This window comes from Grampus griseus, assembly GCF_964374135.1.
Source record: "Grampus griseus genome assembly, chromosome: 5".
Lineage (NCBI taxonomy): Eukaryota > Metazoa > Chordata > Mammalia > Artiodactyla > Delphinidae > Grampus > Grampus griseus.
Window position 1 is genome coordinate 58,477,410 of NC_138998.1, and position 7,944 is coordinate 58,485,353.

General features: G+C 38.1%; 1 pseudogene across 1 annotated transcript; it reads left to right on the forward strand.

The window, feature by feature from the left end:
• Positions 1–6,438: 6,438 nt before the first annotated feature.
• Positions 6,439–7,710, forward strand: LOC309822823 (actin-related protein 10-like; annotated as a pseudogene). The gene has a single exon. The product of its transcript is annotated as an actin-related protein 10-like (transcript).
• Positions 7,711–7,944: the final 234 nt, after the last annotated feature.

The window sequence follows — 7,944 nt, forward strand, 5'->3', positions numbered from 1 at the left end:
CAACACCAATTTATGATAAAAACTCTCCAGAAAGTGGGCATAGAGGGAATCTACCTCAATATAATGAAGGCCATATATGCCAAACCCACAGCAAACATCATTCTCAATGGTGAAAAACTGAAAGCATTTCTTCTAAGATCAGGAAAAAGACAAGGATGTTCACTGTCAGCACTGTTATTCAACATAGATTTGAAAATCATAGCCACGGCAATCAGAGAAGAAAAAGAAATAAATGAATACAAATTGGAAAAGAAGTAAAACTGTCACTGTTTGCAGATGACATGATACTATACATAGAGAAGCCTGAAGATGCCACCAGAAAACTACTAGAGCTAATCAGTGAATTTGGTAAAGTTGCAGGATACAAAACTAATGAACAGAAATCTCTTGCATCCTTATACACTAACAATGAAATATCAGAAAGAGAAATTAAGGAAACAATCGCATTCACCATCGCAACAAAAAGAATAAAATACCTAGGAATAAACCTACCTAAAGAGGTAAAAATCTGTACTCAGAAAACTATAAGACACTGTTGAAAGAAATCAAAGATGACACAAACAGATGGAGAGATATATCATGTTCTTGGATTGGAAGAATCAATATTGTGAAAATGACTATACTACCCATAGCAATCAATGGATTCAACACAAGCCCTATCAAATTACCAGTGACATTTTTTACAGAACTAGAACAAAAACTCTTAAAATTTGTATAGAGACACAAACGACCCCAAATAGCCAAAGCAGTCTTGAGCGAAAAAAGTGGAGCTGGACGAATCAGACTCCCTGACTTCAGACTATACTACAAAGCTACAGTAATCAAGACAGTATGGTACTGGCACAAAAACAGAAAGATAGATCAATGGAACATAGAAAGCCCAGAGATAAACCCATGTGCCTATGGTCAACTAATCTATGACAAAGGAGGCAAGGATATACAATGGAGAAAAGACAGTCTCTTCAATAAGTAGTGCTGGGAAAACTGGACAGCTAAATGTAAAAGAATGAAATTAGAACACTTCCTAACACCATACGCAAAAGTAAACTCAAAATGGATTAGAGACCTAAATGTAAGAGCAGACACTATAAAACTCTTAGAGGAAAACATAGGAAGAACACTCTTGGACATAAATCACAGCAAGATCTTTTTTGATCCACCTCCTAGAGTAATAGAAATAGAAACAAAAATAAACAAATGTGACCTAATTAAACTTAAAAGCTTTTGCAAAGCAAAAGAAACTACAAACAAGATGAAAAGACAACCCTTAGAATAGGAGAAAATATTTGCAAACGAATCAATGGACAAAGGATTAATCTCCAAAATATATAAACAGCTCATGCAGCTCAATATTAAAAAAACAACCCAGTGAAAAATTGGGCAGAAGGCCTTAATATACATTTCTCCAAAGAAGACATACAGGTGGCCAAGAAGCACATGAAAAGCTGCTCACCATCACTAATTATTAGAGAAATGCAAATCAAAACTACAATGAGGTATCACCTCACACCGGTTAGAATGGACATCAGCAGAAAATCTATAAACAACAAATGCTGGAGAGGGCGTGGAGAAAAGGGAACCCTCTTGCACTGTTGGTGGGAATGTAGATTGATACAGCCACTATGGAGAACAGTTTAGAGGTTCCTTAAAAAACTAAAATTAGAATTACAATATGACCCAGCAATCCCACTACTGGGCATATACCCAGAGAAAACCATAATTCAGAAGACACATGCACCCAATGTTCATTGCAGCACTGTTTACAATAGCCAGGTCATGGAAGCAACATAAATACCCATCGACAGACATATGGATAAAGAAGTGGTACATATATACAATGGAATATTACTCACCCATAAAAAGGAACAAAACTGAGTCATTTGTAGAGATGTGGATGGATCTAGAGACTGTCATACAGAGTGAAGTAAGTCAGAAAGAAAAAAACAAATATTGTATATTAACGCATATATATGGAATCTAGAAAAATGGTACAGGTGAACCTATTTGCAAGGAAGAAATAGAGACACAGATGTAGAGAACAAACGTATGGAAACCAAGGGGAGAAAGTGGCGGGGGGTGGGGCAGTGGTGTGATGAATTGGGAGATTGGGATTGACATATATACACTGATATGTATAAAATAGATAACTAATAAGAACATGCTGTATAAAAAATAAACAAAATTCAAAAAAGTAAAATAAATACATGCTTTTGATCATCTCTGCAATAAGTTCCTATTAGATATGAAACTCTTAATCTATTTGGCAACTTTTAGTAACTCAGTTATTTTACTTTTATGTGAATTTTCTGACACCCTTTATTTTAGTCAATGCCTACCTTAGCTTTGGGTTGTAAGACTAATTTGGACATTTCAGGGAAATTGAAATCTCAAATAGTCATACTTTAATGATGGCATTAAACCAGAAATTGCATTTATTGCAGTTTCATTTGTTAACACAAGTACATTTGTAGTGTTGAGAGCTTTTAAAGTCCAAAAACACTAGAGAGGCATAAACATGAAAGAGTATGCAGTCTGGTAAAACCCTGGAAGTATCTCATGCATGTTTGGGGGCAATCTATGGTATCTCAATTGATTGTAAAATATATTTAATGCTAAATTTGATGGCATCGTTACAGTGCCTTGTGTTCTTACATGCATATTTTCAGACCTTCTCCTCCTCCACCTGGGCTAGCCACCACTTATCGCTGCAGGAAGCTGAGTTTCTACGCTTATCTACTAGGCTAGGGGAGAGCGAGTGGTGTTGATTTTGCTGTATGTGGCCTATTATCTTGACCTTTATGATGGATCCAGCCGTGGCGGGATCAGGAAGCCAAGTCTCCCTCCTGTTTACATCTCCTTCGAGGGAGCGTAGCACATTGCAGTCATGTCAGTTTGTGGTCTTATTTTTCACTGCCCAGCAATGCACATCTTGAGACACTGTGATTAGCATCCCTAATTCCTAAAAATTGACTTGCCTTGTTATAACTAGGGAGCTATCGCCTAAAAATACTTCACCTACTGTTCAGAAGGTGTTCACCTACTGTTCAGCATATTATTTTAGTGCCCTGGGGATAGGAAAAGTTTTCAACATACCAGTGCATGGATTAGTTTTATTTTAAAGTATTTGAAGTGTTTTCGATACCTTAGCTAAGAATGATCCAAGTTCAGTGGCCTACCAAGAGTCTTTAAAAATGTGCTCTGAGTCCTTACCTGACAACCATGTATAAAAATGCCTGCATTCTGTTAGCATATTTGGACATCAAGACCTACCTCCTCTATATGTCAGAGAAATTAAGGTACCTTCTGCATCAACCAAACACAAAGGGTGATTTCTTTGGGATAAATAGCTTTCTCTTTGAATAGGACTTCTGACTGAATCATCTAATCATATGTCTATTGAATAGCATGTGCACTTTTCCTTTTTTCATATCCCTGTCCACTGAGCAAATAAAGGCATTTCTCTTTTTATTAATTGGGGTATTCATAATTGCCTGTATAATTTTTGAGAGATACAAATTTTGTGATTCACTTAGAGTCAGGTTAAAGTTACATCTCTGTGAGACTAAAAGAGCATCATCAAATGATGCTTCAAATGATCTCTATTCACCAGCTTCATTAACCATTGACTGACTTAGCCAGTCAGATCAGTTTATATGTTCAGACACAGTCTGAGTCAAACAGCTACTGTGAATAGGTTTGATTTTTTTTTTCAAACCATTGTATTAACTGACTAAACTAACTGGACTTTTCAGTGGTAATCTGGAGACGGTATATTTTCTGTTTCATGTATAATCCTGTGCAAAGACACCATACATCCAGAGCATATGAAAAATGCATGTACTTTTATTTTTTCATGGTTCTTCACCTGGATAGGAAAGGGTGACATACTGTCCTGTCCCCTCAGTAGCCACAGCATTGATGAGAGCTGGTATCAGAGAGTTTCCATCCTCATTCATGATTGTGACTCCCCTTTCCAAGTCTCATTTTTCAGAGGGAGAAACTGAGACAACTATACTAATAAGTCAAAGAACTTAGTCAAATAGCTGTTTTGCTTCTGTGGGTTCCTAAGGTATTCTCTGACCTTGTTAATGACTGCTCACAGAGCAGATGCACGGGTATTCAACCTAATCCCACAGAGTTATTTTGCCAGTTATTGCTTGAATACCAGGCTACTGTCCCCCTGTTGGTACCTACAACTCTTCGTCATTTCGTGTAGAGTTCATCATCTATGTAAAGCTCTTAAATGATACAGTTAAAGAAGTCAGGTGTCTAGGGTTTAGCATTTCCAAGTCATAGGTTATTACTCTTTCTCTATAGACATGTGACTGGTGCATGTTGATTAGAGAATAGTGATAAACTAGATAAAACCATGTACTTAAAGTGGCAGTTATTGTGATTACATTACTTGGGGTTTGATTGAAGAAGAAACCTCTTAGTAAGACCCTGAACTGCTGACAAAAATACAGCAATGAAGTCAAAACACTGGCAGCTCACTGCATAAAAGTAAGTAATAATATACAGCAAGGTTTCTCAGCCTCAGAACTATTGACTTTTTAGAATGGGTCATACTTTGTTGTGATGGGCGGATCTGTGCATTATGGAATGTTCAGCAGCATCCCTGTTCCTCTACCCAATAGATGTCAGTCGTTCACCCTCTCCCAATTGTAACAATTAAAAATGTCTCCAGACATTGCCAGTTGTCTTGTGGGGGCAAAATTATCTTCACTTGAGAACCATTGGTATAGAGCTTTCCAATATGAAAAGCACTTTGATCTTCTCAATAATTCTGTTAGAGATTTTCTTAATCCTTATTTTACAAAAGAGGAAGCCGAGGCTCAGAAAAGTAAAGTTACTTGCCTAAAGTCTCACAAGTAGTATGTGATGGAGATGGAATTCAAGCTCAGACAGGTCTTCTGAAGCCATATTGGGTGTTCTCTTTATTACACAAGTAAAAAAAAGATATTGTATCATTCTGAATTGGACTACATCTACTTTCTTCCTCTGTTTCTTCTTCTGTTCTGTTGGGTTTCCTGGGCTTTACATTAATAGAATTGAACCAGAATTATTCTCAATGTCCCAAGGGGCACTTAATGTTCAGTCTTTTAGTAGGACATCAGTTTCTCACTTGGTCTTTAGTCCCAGTAGCCCCAGCATTTGATATGTTGACCAGAGTAAATGAGGTTACTGTTGAGAGCTGTACAACTTTTTTTAGAAATCATCTTAGATTTTAGTAAGATGAAGGAACAGTTTTACTTCAGTAAGGTTGTAGATCTAGATTTCTCTTCAACTTAAACTTTCTTAATGCTTCAAGTCCACATTAATGATTCACTCTCAAAGGTTGGTTGATTTAAAAATGGATTTTTTTATGTCAAAATTTCTGGCCAGTCAAGAAGAGAAAAATTTTAAAAATATCCTCAGGTGCAAATAAATTCCTTTAAGAACCAACTTCATACTGGTCTGTGTTGGCACATTGAGACATATTCCATGACGACTGAGTACCAAGGCTAGTATTCAAATATTTATGCTTCACCAAAATGAAACCTTTCTTACAATACCAGAAATAAAATGCAGCATCTCTTTGTCATCAGACAAAATAATTTAGTCAAATAAATAAATGGTCAGTAGCCTCTAAGATTTGTTTAAGTTCAAAGGTTCAATCATGATAGAACCTCTATTTAGGCCTACAGTACAGCAAGACAACGCTGTAGTAACAGAATTGTGATCTACTCATCGAACATTTCAATAAAGAGACTGAGGAGACTGTTCTGATTTCCTCTGTTAAAAAGGAAGATGGGGCTTCCCTGGTGGCGCAGTGGTTGAGAGTCCGCCTGCCGATGCAGGGGAAACGGGTTCGTGCCCCGGTCCGGGAAGATCCCACATGCCGCGGAGCAGCTGGGCCTGTGAGCCATGGCAGCTGAGCCTGCGCGTCCGGAGCCTGTGCTCGGCAACGGGAGAGGCCACACAGTGAGAGGCCCGCGTACCGCAAAAAAATAAATAAATAAAAAATAAATAAAAAGGAAGATGGACGGTATGAACCTGCCAGTCACACAAAGAAAGCATAGAGCTTCTGCTTTCAGATGCTAGTGGCATTTATAAGGCATATAAGGCATACAGAATAACAGCAGTTTGGTGGTTTCTCAAAATGTTAAACATAGAATTGCTATATGACCCAGCAGTTCCCCTCCTGGATATATATCCAAAAGAACTGAAAACAGCGATTCAAAAAAATACTTGTATGCAAAAGTTCATAACAGCATTATTCACAATAGACAAAAGGTGGGAAAAATCCAAGTATCCATCAACAGATGAACGGATAAACAAAACGTGGCATATACAAATAATGGAGTATTATTTAGCCATAAAAAAGGAATGATGGGCCCCCCGAGAGCCGAGTGCTGTTGGCAGCCAAGGTCTGTCAGCGCCTGTCTCCTTACTGGCTTGTTTACTACCATGCCGCTGTACGAGGGCCTGGGGAGTGGCAGAGAGAAAATGGCGGTCATGATAGACCTGGGAGAGGCTTTTACCAAGTGTGGATTTGCTGGAGAAACTGGTCCAAGATGCATAATTCCTAGTGTGATAAAAAAAAAAAAAAAGCTGGCATGCGTAAACCTATCAAAGTTGTACAATATAATATCAATACAGAAGAATTATATTCCTACCTAAAGGAATTCATCCACATACTGTATTTCAGGCATCTATTGGTGAATCCCAGAGACCGCAGAGTTGTGGTTATTGAGTCGGTATTATGTCCTTCCCACTTCAGAGAGACACTCACTCATGTTCTTTTCAAGTATTTTGAGGTTCCATCTGTCTTGCTTGCTCCAAGTCATCTAATGGCTCTTCTTAAACTTGGGATAAACTCTGCCATGGTCCTGGATTGTGGATATAGAGAAAGCTTGGTGTTACCTATATATGAAGGAATCCCAGTACTAAATTGTTGGGGAGCACTCCCCCTAGGAGGAAAAGCTCTTCACAAGGAGTTGGAAACCCAACTATTGGAACAATGTACTGTTGACACGGGGCTGCTAAAGAACAGAGCCTTCCCTCTGTGATGGGTTCAATTCAAGAAGGTATCTTGGAGGACATTAAAGTGCACACTTGCTTTGTTAGTGATCTGAAGCGTGGACTAAAAATCCAAGCAGCAAAATTTAATATTGATGGGAATACTGAGCGTCCCTCACCACCCCCAAATGTTGACTACCCATTAGATGGAGAGAAGATTTTACATGTCCTTGGATCAATCAGAGATTCGGTTGTGGAAATCCTTTTTGAGCAATATAATGAAGAGAAATCAGTTGCCACTTTAATATTGGATTCCCTTATGCAGTGCCCAATAGACACTAGGAAGCAACTAGCAGAGAATTTGGTAGTCATAGGTGGCACGTCTGTGTTGCCAGGATTCCTCCACAGACTACTTGCAGAAATAAGGTATTTGGTAGAAAAACCAAAATATAAAAAACACTTAGCACCAAGACATTCTGAATGCATACTCCACCTGCAAAGACTAATTGTGTAGCCTGGTTGGGAGGAGCTATTTTTGGAGCACTGCAAGACATACTTGGGAACCGTTCACTCTCAAAGGAGTATTATAACCAGACTGGCCATATACCTGATCGGTGTTCTCTTAATAACCCACCTTTGGAAATGATGTTTGATGTCGGGAAGGCTCAACCACCTCTGATGAAGAGAGCATTTTCCACTGAGAAATGAAAGTTTGATTAAAGTTCAACTTTGCTTCATTTCAAACATCTCATCAATTACAAGCAAACGGTACAAAGTATATACGATGGTGTTAGAGACAACTTTAGTAGAAGTGAAAGCATTTCTGTAATTATACTTCACATTAGTATTTAACCATTTTGCCTTTGGTGTAATGGTAGAATGGTAGCTGATGCTTATTGAAATTAGTTGTATTTATATCAATAAAATATAAAAAAGCAGTTA